General features: G+C 31.8%; 1 long non-coding RNA gene across 1 annotated transcript; it reads right to left on the reverse strand.

Annotated features, from left to right (window-relative positions):
• Nucleotides 1–2,443: 2,443 nt before the first annotated feature.
• Nucleotides 2,444–4,878, reverse strand: LOC139871559 (uncharacterized). Its single transcript, XR_011766673.1, has 3 exons — nucleotides 4,773–4,878; nucleotides 4,076–4,139; nucleotides 2,444–3,028 (listed from the first exon to the last, which is right to left on the reverse strand). It is a non-coding gene; the product is annotated as an uncharacterized lncRNA (long non-coding RNA).
• Between the last annotated feature and the right edge of the window lie 12,856 nt (nucleotides 4,879–17,734).

A 17,734-nucleotide genomic window follows, 5' to 3' on the forward strand; every position in this document is an offset into this window, starting at 1 on the left:
TGTATCATTTTAAATTTTTTAGGACACTTTAATTATTTAATATTACGGGGGAGTTTTTTGGGTCCTGATTATCATATGATTTCATAGGACACTTTAGTTGTGAATCATCAAATGGAACTTTATAAGACATATAACAATTTAGTGTCGCATTATATGTTTATTTAATATGACACTTTATAAAAAGTCATATGAAATAAACTATCATAGGACATTTATTTTCATAGTCGTATTATATCATAAGCTAATAGGACATGTGAAATATATGTCGTATTATTATAAATTTTTAGGACACTTTGATTCTTTAATGTGATGGATGAGTTGTTGGGGTCCGAAATATCATATTATTTCATAGGACACTTTAATTGTGAATCATAAAATGGAACTTTATAAGACATTTAACGGTTTAGTGTCGCATTATGTTTTTATTTAATTGGAAACTTTTTAAAATAGTCATATATAATAAAATATCATAGGATATTTAATTGTCATAGTCGTATTATATCATTAGCTAATAGGACATTTGATATTTATGTCGTATCATTTTAAATTTTTAGGACACTTTGATTTTTTAATGTGACGGATGAGTTGTTGAGATCCTAATTATCATATGATCTCATAGGACACTTTAATTGTGATTCATAACATTAAACTTTATAAGACATTTAACGGTTTAGTGTCGCATTATGTGTTCATTTAATAGGACACTTTATAAAAAGTCATAGAAAATAAACTATGATAGGACATTTATTTGTCATAGTCGTATTATATCATAAGCTAATATATTATCATATGACATTCTTTTGTCCTAGTCGTATTAGATCGAAACATAATAAGACACTTTATATTTAGGTCATATTAATCTAAGTTTTTAGGAGACGTTGATTGTTTAAAAAGACGAATGAATTTTTTGTGTCTTAATTATTATAAAAAGGACTTATAAGAATTGAATTTGGTGATCTTATTAACATTGCTAGAATAATATGATTTTGTATTTGTAACTTTCCTTATCGGTGTCGTACTTAAAGAGATGACACATGAATCATAATATTTTGTATTCAGTTTTAAGTAACTATATCTAAGCTTAGTTTTTCGAGTTATTTTTTATGTTTTGTATGCAGTTCTAATAATGGTTAGAACCATACATGAACAGAGAATAAAAAGGTGTATTTTTAATAAAAGAAAAGTCATCCTTAGTCAATTATGAATTCATCGTATTGTCAACAAATGTGTACTTATAGGACCCTTTTTTCTGGGACCTAGTAAAATGGGGTCCTAAAATCTACTTAGATATGACCAGACAATATTTAGAGTCCCATTATGATATACGCTTGCACTATAGCATATTCATGGTCCTTGTACAATTTAAATCCTTTGATCAATTTGATGAACGATTCCTTATTAATTTAATTTCTATAACCTTTTTTGTCGCAATATAAAGGTTGCTTGGTAAGATTGTGCAAATCTTAAGGTATAAAGAAGTCTGAGCAATTTGAGCTCGATCTGTTAAAAACTTAATTTGGGTCGAGCTTAACATATTTAACATATTTTAAAGATCGTTTAGTAAACGAGTTTGCATTTCTTGTATCAAGCTCGAACACGTTTGCAAGCTTGAACGAGTTTTTTATTTCCGTGCATTAATAATTATATTTTACAATTTTATAATAATAACTATCGTATATATTAACGAGTCGAACTCGAAACAAGTTGAGTTTAAACTTGAGCTCTATGAGTTGTTAAACAAATTACATTAAGAGCAAAAACCGAATACGTTTGAAGTTTTATTGTCAAACTTGGAGACCCTTCTCAATTGTAATTCACATTTGTAGATAACCTCTTTTTCAGTTGTCACTCACTCTCATTTGTAGATCACCTTCTGTCACTCGTTTCTGATTGGCCTTTCTTTGTAGCTCCAATAGAAAAGTATTTCATCATGGGCCGACTCTAAACTATCGCTTGTGTATTAGAACACAATCAACCTTCATCAGAAAACAAATTAATATGATATCGGAAAAAAAAACAACAACAAAAAAAAAAAAAAAAAACATTCTTTGAAGCTCCTACGAGGCTTACATAACCTGCACTAGGGATGAGATCGATTCCAGAACCGTACCGAACCCGGTTAGTACCGGTACCGAAATTGGGTAAAATGGAGAACCGAAACCGTACCAAATTTTCAATACGGTAGCGGTTTCGTTACCGGTACGGGACCGATATTTCTCGGTTTTTTACCCACTTGGTACCGTTATTTTTTGACAATGGTGTAGAACACGAAATTCTTTCAATTCGGATTGCCATACTTTGGCTAGCTATTTTTTCTCTTTATATTGTTAATACAAAACAAATAGACTATAGCTTTGGTGTGCATAACTTGGAAATTTTATATGACCAGATAGTTAACAAGAAGTAAAAAAATGGAAATGAACTTTTATCAGTAAGTGTAACTACGACTAGGAATTGATGACCATAGATAAAAAAACACATATTCTATAAATTATAAGCTTACATACATAATGACCCATGAGTTCATGACCAATAATACTCATTTTATATTTCGGTTTTTATATCGTGAGTACCCGCACCGAACCGGTACCGAACCGCATAGTACCGAAACCGTTTTTTGTGTAAAATAGGGACTGATACCGATACCGAATACCATCGGTACGGTATTTTGGTACCGGTACCGGTACGGTAGCGGTATGGTTTCGATTTTTTGCTCATCCCTAACCTGCACACAAAAGAACATATTTTAAAAAAAGACTAGTGTTGAGGTCCGCGCTTCGCGGCGGACATTTGTAAGTGTGCCCAATTCGACACCAAATTGACCCAACGGTTAAAAAGTCCAAAGGATCCAAACATCTATCATTTCCTTTCAGAACCAACATTAGAGTACATGGTTGATGCTAGTTCAAAACGGTAGCTATTGTACCACTTGTTACCCTTTCATTAGTAGAAGGTCGACGACATACGGTGTTGTTGGGTTCTCAAAGGTAACAGAAGGAGCAATTTTGGACATCTTGAAAGCATAAACCTGAAATAATACATAACAGCAGCACATATATGCAGTACGTTAAAGAAAAAAAATGTTATAAAAACCTTGAGCAAACAACTACAAATTCAAAAGTATGAATGAAGAAAATCATGTTAAAAATGGTGAAAATATCCAGCAGCCTACCAAGATCTGATGCATGCTCTGCTTATAACTGCAGCTATGAACACGCCTATTTAATGATACATGGGTCATTACTTAGGCCACTTTTGCATTCGTAAGCACACATTTAGCATACACTACTAAGCGTCGTTTAGTAGTTCACCACTACATTAACAGATTCGTACAACTATTACATGCCATTCAGTACATGCTTGCCTAACAATCTCTTTTTAAACCCGGAAATGAAAAAATGATAACTAAATTTACCTTATAAGCAGGTCATCCAGGATATTCAAAATATTCCAGATTCGGATTTAGATGGAAGAGTTTTGATCACATAGTGTTGATCACATAAATTGCATATACTTAGAGTCAGCTTCAACATACTGTTCATTGCATTCCCTTTGTAACTTCTACACATATGGTTTTCATTTGTGAAATCGGGTCTTTCAGATTGGCCACACTATACGTCTATACCCACCCACCACACACACACGCAAATCATTAGTTAATTGAAGCAGAATGCTCATCTTGATGTTAAACACTTTTATTGGTAATGAAATGAATCTTGGTAGCTTAGACATATGGGAGCTTGAAACTTTACTTAAAATTTAAGTAGAAATCAAGTTACATAGATCCTAAATAATATTTCTAAGTTGGCATAAAAAACTACTATAACACTCAAGCTGATGCTCAGATCTAGCCAATGTCAACACCAAAAGGGAGTCACATTCAATCACAATACTAATGATAAATTGTATACAAAAGCAACACAACAAAAACAAACATAATGCTAATACTAACGGCCGTTAACACTAACAAACAACAATAAAAGGTCCAACCAATGTCAACACAAGAGAGAGTCACATTCATTCACAATATTAATGACAAAAACTTAAAACCAAATATAGAAAAAGATTCGCTAACCACGTCAAATAACACACGGCTAAGAAAATCTCAAAACACCGGAGCACCAATAGTCTGAGCTAACCTGGAAAAACAAAGTAAATATGTTATCCACTCAAATACAAATAACAGCAACCAGAGGCGAAAATGATGAAGGGCAGGGGGGGCGGGCGCCCCCGGTGGATTTTTTTTTTCAGTGTAAAAATTTTGGGTTTTTCGACTTTGACCCCGGTGAATTTTTTTTTTTTTGCCCCCAAACCTACATATTTTGCCCCAAAACCTTCAAATTTTGCCCCAAATTCTCCAACTTTTGCCCCAAAATCTTCAAATTTTGCCCCAAAATCTCCAACTTTTGCCCCAAAATCTTCAAATTGTATCCAAAAAAATTGCTACGGTTTAAAAAAATTTTTTTGCCCCCGGTCAAAAAAATCCTAGTTTCGCCTCTGACAGCAACCCTGGAAACCGAAATAAATAAAGGGAACACAAAATCAACAACACAGGTCAAAGTATATCGAACTCGCCGAGTGAATAAAAGCATAAAGCATATACAATATTGAGCTGTTTTACAAAAGATAAAATAAAATAAACCTCCTACAATCTCAACACCAAACAATTCCCAATTTCACAATAATCACACATTAATTTTCCAACAAAGCACATAAACATTTAACAACAATATGTTATGATCTCAATTCTCACAGTATATCTCAACATTTACCTATTATCTCCTTCGGATGAAAGGACGGATAACATATACATATACACAGAGATATTAGTCAAATCATATCAGTCATCATCATCAATTCATCATCATCATCCGACACCTTCGATGTGAATATTGAAACAAAAATCAGACAAAGAAAATGAAATGTCAGAGAAACAGCAAAGATATAGATGATATATAGAGAATAAAAGAAAAAGGAAAAAAATTACATATACAAATTGAAGATGAAGAAGAAAGGATCCGTGTAAATTTCTTATAAATAGTCGGATGAAGAATGAAATAGAAGAGACTTGCTTTCACTTGATCTTCTTTGTTTTTAAATAAACACACATGCGTCAAAATGAACAGGCATGGAAATCAAAGGCGTGAGAGATAAATTATTAAAGATGAGACGGCGTAAATGACGGTCACCTGTTAAGTTTAAATTTCCAAAACCTACATGTTGGTTCCAAAGCCACTTGATATTCAATCTTTTCAAGACATTAAAAAAAAAAAAAAAAAAAAAAAATATATATATATATATATATATATATATATATATATATATATATATATATATATATATATAGTGGTAGGATCAAGAGGTAAGTAACCATTCGGGGGAAAGCGGAGGGAAGCAAAAACTTTTTTTTTTTTCGTTTTTTGAAAAACTTTGTTCACGAACATTATAGATGAGATGAAAATATGAACATTTAGTAGAGACACTTTGTGATAAATGTTTTTATTTTGGCGGGAAAACGCTCGAAGAAGTAATATATAACAATTATCATGTTTTTCGAGGGAATTTTGAGGTTTTAGCTATTGGGATTTAGATATTAGGGTTTAGATATTAGGGTTTATAGGGTTTAGATATTAGGGTTTAGAAATTTAGGGTTTAGGGTTTAGATTTAGGATTTAGAATGAGTTTTTAACACGAACGGTTTAGAGTTTAGGGTTTAGGGTTTGGTGTTTTGGGTTTATGGAATAAACCCAAAACACCAAACCCTAAACCCTAAACTCTAAATCGGGCTAAATTTTACTTCACAAAACATGAAGAAAAAAAAACGTTCATATTCTTCACGAACAATATTATCTTGAATGTTATTTTTGTCGATCGTTTTCCCGCCTAAATAATAACATTCATCACGAAGTGTCTCTTCTAAATGTTCATATTTTCGTGTGATCTTGATTTCGGGAAAAAAAAATTCAAAAAAAACGAAGAAAAAAAATTTGCTTTCCCCCGCTTCCCCCCGATTGGTTACTTCCTCATTGATCCTGCCTCTATATATATATATATATATATATATATATATATATATATATATATATATATATATATATATATATATATATATATATATATATATATATATATATTATATTTAAGTTTTGAGTATATTAACCCTTTACTTAAAACCAAGGTTGTAAAAGTCGCGAGTCGGGGACGCATCGGTCGAGACCTAAAAAGGACGCGTCGATCGAGTCGGAGACGCGTCGGTGACGCATCGGTCGTTGACCAACGTTGACTTTATTAATAATTTCTTGAATATATATTTATATATGTATAAAATAGTTGATTCTGTACCATAAATTTCTTAAATAAGAACTTGAATTTAAATACAATCAAACTTCAAACTCAATTAATGTTACTGAGTACATAATCAGTAAGGATACAGAGAAAAGGGCGGCCCAAAAAATGAAAACAAACCCTAATTTTAGAAACATATCACATCTTGACGAAAATTTGGCTGATTTTGACCGTTTTTGACCAACTTTGATCGTCTTTGACAGACTTTGACTGAACTTTTAGCTTTGACCGCCTTTTGAGTCATTTTTAGAAAAAACGGGACGGAGAACCCAAAAAAATGACGCATCGGTCGACGCGTCGGCCAAGTCGGCCGACTTTTGCACCACTGCTTAAAACACGCTTCACTTTTTGTTTAATGAAATTTATTTTTAGGAATATTATTAATACATTTTTAGAAGATTTATGGCATATTTTCAATTCAATTTATTTAAAAGTCCACATAAGATTTTAATTGGTTGAGAAGTTGACATATCACTATTAGGCCGTTTGTAACGGTGCAAAGTGACACCGTCACTTGCCCATGTGGCAACGAAAAACGCCAATTTTTGTTGTAACTGAGTGTCACTTTGTGGCGTTACTTTGATGTGAGTTAGAAAGTGACACCAAAAGAAACTTGGTGTCACTTGTTTATTTATTTTTTATTAATTTAAAAATATTATTTTTATCCTCTTTTAATACTTAACTCAATTATATTTTAACACATTATCACAATACTCCTAACTAACACAAAAAAGAAACACCAACACTACTCCACCCAAAAAAGAAACACATCATACTCAGCAAAAAAAATGCAAAAAGTCAAGTGACACAACAAAAAAACGCCACAACTGTTACAAATAGTCTTATGACCTAACTCTAAACTTTCATTTATAAGAGAGAATAGATAGATAGATTATACTGATAGTAATATTATTTTGTAGAAACATATTATTAGTAGAATTTGGTTTGATTTTGAATCGGACTCTATATATGTATCTATAAATCATATAAGTTTTAATAATAATAATAATAATAATAATAATAATGAGACTGATGTTTAGCATTGAAAAACAAATACATTTTAATAATGTTGAAAAACAAATACATTTTAATAATGATAATGATGACGGTATATATATATTGAGAAATTAATAATGATATTAATTTTTAGTATTAAAAAACAAATAGATTAGAGAAAGTTAGATGGTATTTAATGATGATATATATTACTGTATATATAAATTTAAAAGTTAGCGTGTAAATTAAAGTTGGAAGAAATCTGCATTCAAAATATTTAATAGATAGATTATTTTTAAAATTAAATATTTATAAATATTACATCATCAATGACATGTTACAATTGTTAAAAGCACATAGTACAACACTTTAAAACATATCATTACATCACCTCAAACTCCCTTTTTAAAGATAAGAATAGAATAGATAGTGGGAAAAAGCCCGCAAGATTATATTTTTTATATGTCGAAATATTAGAAATAGAAAATTTTAGTGCTATTAAACTGTAGGTGAAAATAATTTTTCTTAGGAAACGATAATACTTAATAGGATGACATATTATAATGATTTATTTATATTTAATATTAATTTAATTTATTTATTTCGGTGAAAGTGGGTTTATCCACGGATTTCAAATTATCATCCATATCCGACACAATAAACATTTATATTCATATCTAATATTCATCTATTAAGTTCATCCATATGCACCAGTGACGGATCAGATCGAATGGATGTCAACCGAGTCGGATGACAATTGACATGCCTAGTTGACAATAGTCAAACAACGTAAGTGCGCTTCCTTTACTAAGATGTCAAATGGAGGGAATTTAAAATTTTGGAGGGAATAAATTGTTTGAGTGAAATATCTGTAAAATGTAGGCGTGTGTTTGATAAGGTTGTCCTTGGTCCGTCTCAAAATCTATAGTCAATTGTCTTTTCAGAATCTCCTAAATTAATTATTTTTGTTCAAAAACAAATAAGAATAATAAGATGAACATATGCTTTATGCATTTAAAACAAAATGATAAGTAAAATCTACAGGTAAAATCTAGAAAATGAACCAAAAATACATATGACAATCACTTTTTTTAAACTGTGTGTTTTTTATTTGGCGACAATAAATTTGAGACATAAGGAGGAGTATTTAAGAAGACCAGTTGAATCATAAAAATCGGTTTCACATTCGTATTTATGGTATATGGTTTATGATTTAGGGTTTAGGGCTTAAGGGGTTGGGCATAGGGTTTATGGTTTACGGTCTATGGTTTAGGGTCTAGGGTTAAGGGCTTAGGGTTTAAGGTTTAGGGCTTAGGGTTTAGGGTTTAGGGCTTAGGGTTTAAGATTTAGGGTTTAGGGCTTAAGGGTTATGGCTTAGGGTTTATGGTTTAGGGTTTGGGGTTTATGGTTTAGGGTTTAGAGTTTATGGTTTAGGGTTTAGGGTATATGGTTTAGGATTTAGGGTTTAGGTCTTAAGGGTTAGGGCTTATGGTTTATCGTTTAAAGTCTAGGGTTTAGGGTTTATGGCTTAGGGTTTAGGGTAGGGCTTAGGGTTTAGGGTCTAGGGTTTAGGGTATATGGTTTAGGATTTAGGATTTAGGGCTTAAGGCGTAGGGCTTAGGGTTTATGGTTTAAGGTTTAGGGTTTAGAGCTTGTGGCTTAGGGTTTAGTGTCTAGGGTTTAGGGTATAGGTTTAGGATTTAGGATTTAGGGCTTTAGGCTTAGGGCTTTGGGTTTATGGTTTAGGGTTTAGGGTTTAGGGTTTATGGTTTAGGGTTTAGAGCTTAGGGTTTAGGGTTTAGGGTTTAGGGTTTAGGGTTTAGGGCTTAGGGTTTAGGGTATATGGTTTAGGATTTAGGATTTATGGCTAAGGCTTAGGGCTTAGGGTTTATGGTTTAAGGTTTAGGGTTTAGAGCTTATGGCTTAGGGCTTAGGGTTTAGTGTCTAGGGTTTAGGGTCTAGGGTTTATGTGACGTCCCGTACAAAATTAACGTGTACAGATCATCAACAACAGGATCATTACAAGGTCAAACACTATATGCTGTTTTAAAATAAGTTTGCATTCATAAGAAAGAGTGACGTCATAACCAACGTCATAAGTTTTACAAACGAAAGTAGGCTTCTACGAATAGAAGCAATTAACATAAGTACGAGACCCGTAGGTCATTACAAATTCATTGTTCAAAAGTAATAAAGTTTGTGAATGCAAGATAAACGTTTCATGCGAAGACATCTCTAACACAAGCAGCGGGTGTCTACAGCAAGACTAAAACAGCGGAAGCAAACAAACCTCTTAAGCACCTGAGAAAAACATGCTTAAAAACGTCAACACAAAGGTTGGTGAGCTATAGTTTAACGTATCAGTAATGTAAGGTAGGCCACGAGATTTCAGTATTTCAAAACAGTATGAAAAGTATATGTATAACCGTGGGCACTTGGTAACTAACTTAACATAAATAACACCCCCTAAAAGTACACTTGGCGAGTGCGTAAGTTTACGAAGTATTAAACACCCGTTAAATGCTAGCGCGACTAGCCCGAGTGGGATGTCAAACCCTATGGATCCATATCTAAGATTCGCGTTCACCGGTTCAAAGACCAATGACTAAACGTTACCGAGCTAAGGGGAAAGTTTATGCCGTTGTATAACCCACACATATATAAAGTTTAAGTACTCGTGCCTAGTATGTAAAACGTAAAACGCGCATGTATTCTCAGTTCCCAAAATAGTTAAAGTAAAAAGGGATGCTATAACTCACAGTGTAAAGTAGTAAAAGTCGATACGCGGGAATAGTAAGCAAGTTGTTGGTCCGAAAGGTCCTCAACCTAAGTCAAAAGTTACTAAGTTAGTAAATCACTCCCAAAGGTTTAAAAGTATGTAAATTAGGTCTTAAGTATCATCATCATTCATCATTAATCAAAAAGTGTAAAGTAAATTTCAATCAAGGATAGAGTTTGAAATGAAGGCTGATTTCGTTCAGTCGCCACGACCTCTAAACAAACTGAAATGAAGTGAGACCAGTGGCCCTGGCTCCGTATATGAGTCCCCTAGAGGTTGACCAATTTCCAGAACCAAAATCGTCTTCGTTTGACCGAGGTGACGGTTTAAGTGCGAGTAGGTTAGAAATTTCAGCACAACGTTAATAGGGTGTAGTGACTTTCGGAAGGCCATAAATCCTAAACCGTAACTCGGATTAAGATGAGGTCTAAATGGAAAATCATCTACTCGAACCGAACTAGTTGGAAATCAATATTTCCAGTAGCCCAGGTTACTGATCAGTTCCAGAAAACAGTAAGTAAGGTGTTTCGGTGGGTTCTTGGTGCTTGATGCTCATCACGGTTCTCATCCTTGATGCTTGTAGCTTCAAGTGTACAACTTGTGATGACCCGGAAATTTCTGATCAAATTTAAACTTAATCTTTATATGATTCTGACACGATAAGCAAAGTCTGTAATGTTGAGTCTTAAAAATTTTTGAACTGTTCTCATGAATTCATTTGACCTTTGAATATTCTCTACGATTCACGAACAATTATTTGTAAATGAATATGTATATATATATTATATAAATATAAAAATAAGAATATATAATATTATGATTTAATAAAGAATACTTTAATTAATTGGAATGTAATATTTAGGATAATTAAGTTACTCATAAAATATATATATATATATATATATATATATATATATATATATATATATATATATATATATATATATATATATATATATAACTTGATATGTTTAAATTGTATTATTAATATCATTATTCTAATATGAAAATAGAATACATGTAACTGGTTATATCTTTTACATCACTTGTATTATTAGATATTATTATTATTATTAAGAACTATAAACTAATATTATTATTAGGAACTAATACCTTTTATTATTATTAACATTTTTATTATTATTATTATTATCATTAATATTTATCATTATTATTATTAAGAATATTATTACTAATATACTTAATTATTTATCAATATTAATCATATTATTTGAATTATAAAAGAATCAGATGTATATGAGTGGAGTTTGTTTTTTTGTCACAATCACAGTGTACTGATTTTTGTTTTCCTATCTACAAAGTCGAATAAGATCATAGCAAACCAACAAATTCTTGTTAGTAATCTCTTTCTTCTCTCATTATTTATATTTATTTTGGCACCTGATGGATATTACTGTCAACACTTAAATCTTTTAATCCGATCAATACTAGTAGATAAAGGAGCCAATTTACATTACTTTATGAACTACAAACTTCAGAATACCTCTCACAGTTTTCAAATATCAACAATCGTGAACCACCTTGCGAATCAAGAACCCACCACCTTTAATGTTACAATTTCTGTTTCTTTTATTTCAATTGATCACTATCCTAATATATATATAATATATCCGCTCTATGTATGTATAATATACATATATATAGACATACACCCGCCACTTACATATCATAAACATAAACATAAGAACCCACATACAAATATATAAATATATACAAGGATATATACAGCTATATTCATGAATCATTTTAAATCCCTTTCAAACTTTATATTCTTCTTTTCTTTTCCTGTACGATCGAGCAAATCATTAAGGGAAAACAGAAGCAAAAGGTCTATACAAGCATAATATTCCAATTACAATTCATAAAGACAAAACTCAATCACTTTAATTATTTTCTTCTTTTTTTCTCTGTCCTTTCACCCTTTGTCAATACATAAAAATTTCAATGAAATATAATGTAGCTGTTTCACATCTCAATCACATATTTTTTATACATACTTTTACATGTGCACAATATTGAATATAAAGAACATATACATATGGAACATGAATAAAACCTCCATCACTTTCATTCAATAAACCGAGAACACAAACCACTTGTTGAAATTTCTTACCACTAGTTTTGTTCTTCTCAAAACCATCGAACCACTCAAGCAATCACCATTCGTCACAACTGCAGCACCACCCCCTTGAATCATCCAAAAGTGCTTATGTTATTCGATGTCATTGATGTATCCTATTGCTATTTTAAAACTGACATGACTGCAGTCCATTGCTGCATCATTTAGCCACCTTACACTGTAGCTGCTGCCTGGTAATTTCTATTTCATTGAACTAACAACACATGGAGCAGACTACCACTGCTACTACTATAATGCTTTCTGTTTCCTGCACAGACCAAAAACACAATACATTTAATTATTGAAAACACTTACAATTTAATACACAAGATCACGAATATAATGAGGATAAGGATAATTGTGATTCTGTTTTCTATTCAAGCTTTGCAACCCAAGACAAACCAACACTATCACCATAACCTTACTCTCTCTCAACGCTTCTTTCAATTGTGAACAACCAATATCCACCTCCCACCACCATTGAACAAGGTCAACACCATAAACACCATGTTAAACCATTACTGCTACTGCATACATTCTATTTCTGTTACTGGCCGAACACAACCACCAACCTACAGACACCCTTCGAATTAACTACGGATACAACTCTATTTTTCATTTCGAATATAATCTCAAGACCTATTACCAGCCCTTTTTATTTATTCGCTCGAATAACCACATCAAAGAACAACACACTCAAATCAACACTATGATTATGAAACTGATTAATCTATTAAACCTTATCTTTACTATTACTTGGGTTCGATGATTGATACAGCTCTGTTCCTATTTTGACTCACTATTTAGACACCACTAACCCTCATTATCGTTATCGATCCCGATCATTAAACTCATCAAGAACATCATTAATTATTGATTTTGTTCAAATCAAATAAGAACACAGAAAACATAGAGGAATTAAAGAAATTAAGAAAACATTATTGAACTGATTACTTACTCAATCAATTGATGGATGGATTTCTTAATCGATTGATGATGGTGATGATTAACGATGATAATAGAGACAGATGATGACATTGAACGATGATGATGCTGAATCGATGACATACTAAACTTTGATCGATTGTTTGATTGATGAATCGAAGAACACATGAACCATGATCTTTCTCCTGGCGTGTTTGCTTCTGCTATCTTCGATCTACTTTTGGGAGCTGACAACAGAAGAAGCACAAGTTAACCTATTAACCAGATGTTTGTACTGGACTCTTATTGATGTAGTTGGGCCGAGTTTATCTTGGGCCATAACGAGTCCAATTCATTTAAAGAAGAAGGGAAGAACAAACAGATTTATTTATTTGAGTATTGTGATTAATTCAGAAAAATTGAGATAGGGATATGGTTAAGGGCGTTGTTGGGTTTCGAGAGGTCACGGGTTCGAGCCCGGTCGTGGGCAATTTTTTTTGGAAAAGCTTTAGAAATGGTATATGCATTATATTTTCATTATTATTATTATTATTATTATTATTATTATTATTATTATTATTATTATTATTTTTATTATTATTATTATTTTTATTATTAATATTATTATTATTATTATTATTATTATTATTATTATTATTATTATTAGTATTAGAATTAACATTATTATTATTATCATCATCATTTTTACTACTAGTATCGCTATTACTATTATTATTATTATTATTATTATTATTATTATTATTATTATTATTATCACTATATTAATACAATAAAATTTAGTCATATAAAATATATGAAATAAAACTATACTAATATTTTTATAAATTATTTATTTAAAGTATACAAGATAAATATAGACAACATATAATTTAAGATATAAAATGTAAATAAAATATATATATACTTTAATTAAGAATTAGTGTAGATTTTATATATAATTACAACACTAATATATAAATATTATATATATATAGAATTATTTGATTTTATGTGTTAATATATATACTTGATATAGGTTCGTGAATTCGAGGTCAACCATACACTTGTTAAATGTCGTCATATGTATTTTTACTACAAAATACATTAGGTGAGTTCATTTGATTCCTTTTTACTCTTTACATTTTTGGGACTGAGAATACATGCGCTACTTTTACAACTGCTTTATTAAATGCTTTTGAAATACATTTTGAACTGCGAATACATGAAATGCTTTTATAAATATTTGACGTGATAGACACAAGCAATACATTCCTCGAATGAATTATGTGGACGTGATAATTGCCACCACTAAATTATGTCGACGTGATAATTGCCACAATTGATATGAATATTTTTCCCCTAATTATTATTGCTTGGTAACCTAAGAATTACGGAACATCACTAATTTTGAGAATTAGTGCACGCCTAATTGACGCGAATCCTAAAGGTAGCTACCGGGTTTAACACCCCCACCCAGAATGTTCACTAGACGGAAGGGCTAGTGGCGTGGTGTTTAGTACTTCGAAGTTTATATGATTATTATACAGACGAGATGTTCTGTTTTGGGGATATTATTATGCGCATTATATGTTAAGGTCAGTTACCAAGCCAAGCTATGAAAGCAATGAAAAGTGAATGTTATGTATCGAGAGAATGATTTTATACACAGGTTATGTGTATGATATTTTTGTGCACGAGATATGTGTACGGTTACTAAGATTTATGAAAGATGATTTCGTACACGAGAAAGGTGTACTGTATTTAAAAGATATCACATGTACATTACAGGTGGGTATAGGATTCGGGCCCATTTGTACCATGCAGCATTTAAATCTTGTGGTCTATCAAAATGATGAATTTTTATTGTTTATGATAAACTTATGAACTCACCAACCTTTTGGTTGACACTTGAAAGCATGTTTATTCTCAGGTATTAAGGAAATCTTCCGCTGTCATTTGCTCATTTTAGAGATATTACTTGGAGTCATTCATGACATATTTCAAAAGACGTTGCATTCGAGTCGTTCGGTTCATCAAGATTATTATTAAGTCAATTTTAGTTGGATGTATTATGAAATGGTATGCATATCGTCAACTTTCGCTGTAAGGAAAGTTTGTCTTTTCAAAACGAATGCAATGTTTGTAAAATGTATCATATAGAGGTCAAGTACCTCGCGATATAACCAAATGTAATGTATTCATCCAGATGGATTAGGACGGGTCGTTAGAGTTGGTATCAGAGCGGTGGTCTTAGCGAACCAGGTCTTGCATTAGTGTGTCTAACTGATAGTTGTTTAGATGCATTAGTGAGTCTGGACTTCGACCGTGTTTGCATGTCAAAAATTTTGCTTATCATTTAGTGTCGAAAATTATTTGCTTACCATCCTTAAAGTCTAGACACGTCTTACTGCCTCTATTGCATAGACAGTGTATAGATAAATTCATATCTTAGCGTATCTGTTATTGTTACCTTTGCCTGACAGCTTTCATAGATTCCTCCGAAACTTATGGAATTTTAGTATTATATATGCATATGTAAATTATGTATTGCAAGGTACTAATATACATCCTATATTCTATTTCTTATCGAAAATCTTTCACCTGATCGTACGAGATGAATCCCTCAACCAGTTCGAATTCCTTGGATTCTGACAACTATTCCTATATGGAGTTTCACCTAAGCTCCGAAAGCAGTGTCACCAGAATAAATCAACCAATCATCCATCCCCAATTCATCTAATGGGTTCGTAGCTTTCTCAATCATTGGAGACAAGAAGAAGGTGATCCTTTCCATCCACCACATTGCCCTCTTGGCGAAGAACCTGAAGCACTTACCGGCAAACCTGTCTGAAACACCATTTTCTCTCTCATTTCCAGAGTATCTGGTCACGACTATATACTATACCAAATTCTAGATCTTATTTATCCGCTCATCCGAACCGACAATCATCCCAGAGTAATAGAAGAAGTTAACGAAATTCGTGCCCGAGTTGTAGCCTTGGAAAATACGGTGCAAAATGTACCAGCTTCAGCAACATCTCATTCTGTACCTCGAGTATAATTATCATTCTACGAATTGTTCTACATCAATTATCTTCATTCTACGTGACGATTATATAATTTTTAATGTTTTTAACGGTAAATCAAATGAGTTTAATATCATATTAACTCATTAAATCCATGATTACATCTGAAGAAAATATATATGTATATATGTTTTCATAAAGATTGTAATTAAAAATTCTTTTGTACAAACTGTTAATGATGAAAATATTTTAACGGGTAGGTAATACCCGAGGAATATTTAAGATTTCACATTAATAAGTTACACTGTATATTCTTCGAATCTGATTCAACGGTCATTTACTATCCTACTTACATCCACAGATATACGTATCCGTTCACCGCAGAATAACCATTTCCATTCAATTACATATTTGGATTTTTATTTATCAGAATCCAACAAGTGGCATAATGAAGAAAACGTTGGACAAAGTAAAATTTGTTAGAAACAAACAAATTAACTATGAGAAATTTTGTTAAGAATTCACGCTAACGAAATCCTAGCTAACTATTCCTAGCTAACTGATTACATTTTATTTATCGCAATTTATTTTATCGCAATTTAATTCTCGCAATTTTATTTATTGTCATTTAATTTCTGTTATTTATTTTACGCACTTTATATATCATCATTTAATTACTGTTATTTTACGCACTTTAAATTTCGGGACACGTATACAAAGTTTTGACATATCATATCGACGCATCTATATATATTATTTGGAATAACCATAGACACTCTATATGCAGTAATGATCGAGTTCTCTATACAGGGTTGAGGTTGATTCTACAATAATATATATACTTTGAGTTGAGATCGAGTCTGAGACATGTACACGGGTCACGATACGTATTAATTAATTCGAATATTATATATTAAACTAGATATGAATTGTTGTACTACTAATTGTGGACTACGAACTGTGGACTAATGACATTGGACAATAAAAATGAATTAAAATATTGATTATAACATATGAAACTAAACATCTCTTCAAGTTTGCCACTTGATTTTATCCTAAACCTCATTTGTATTTTGACGATTCTAATCTGCGTTCAACTTTTCATGATTCTCGAAAACACCTCAATCGAGAGGATGAACCAACCGCACTTCGTCTACGGAAGAAAATATTGATGCATATAGTTATGCACCTGAAAAACTCTCGGAAACTGAGCAAACGTTTAACACGTAGCTATGCTAATTCCTTTAGTGTTATTATTACCCAAAATAAATTGATAATCCCTTTTAAAGTAACGGATTTTGTCACAGCTCCAACAAGTCAACTTCGACTTTTCGTCCGAAACAACCTTATTATAACCTTGATATATATGCATGCTCTTTTATTGTTACCTGGGAACCTTTTATATTCCACCATATTACCATCAGCGTTTAATCATCTAAAAACACAATTCTCCTGAAACCACCTCGGATTAATAACCAACTGTGATGACCCGGAAATTTCCGATCAAATTTAAACTTTAATCTT

This window comes from Rutidosis leptorrhynchoides, chromosome 10 (assembly GCF_046630445.1).
Source record: "Rutidosis leptorrhynchoides isolate AG116_Rl617_1_P2 chromosome 10, CSIRO_AGI_Rlap_v1, whole genome shotgun sequence".
In the NCBI taxonomy this organism is placed as follows: domain Eukaryota; kingdom Viridiplantae; phylum Streptophyta; class Magnoliopsida; order Asterales; family Asteraceae; genus Rutidosis; species Rutidosis leptorrhynchoides.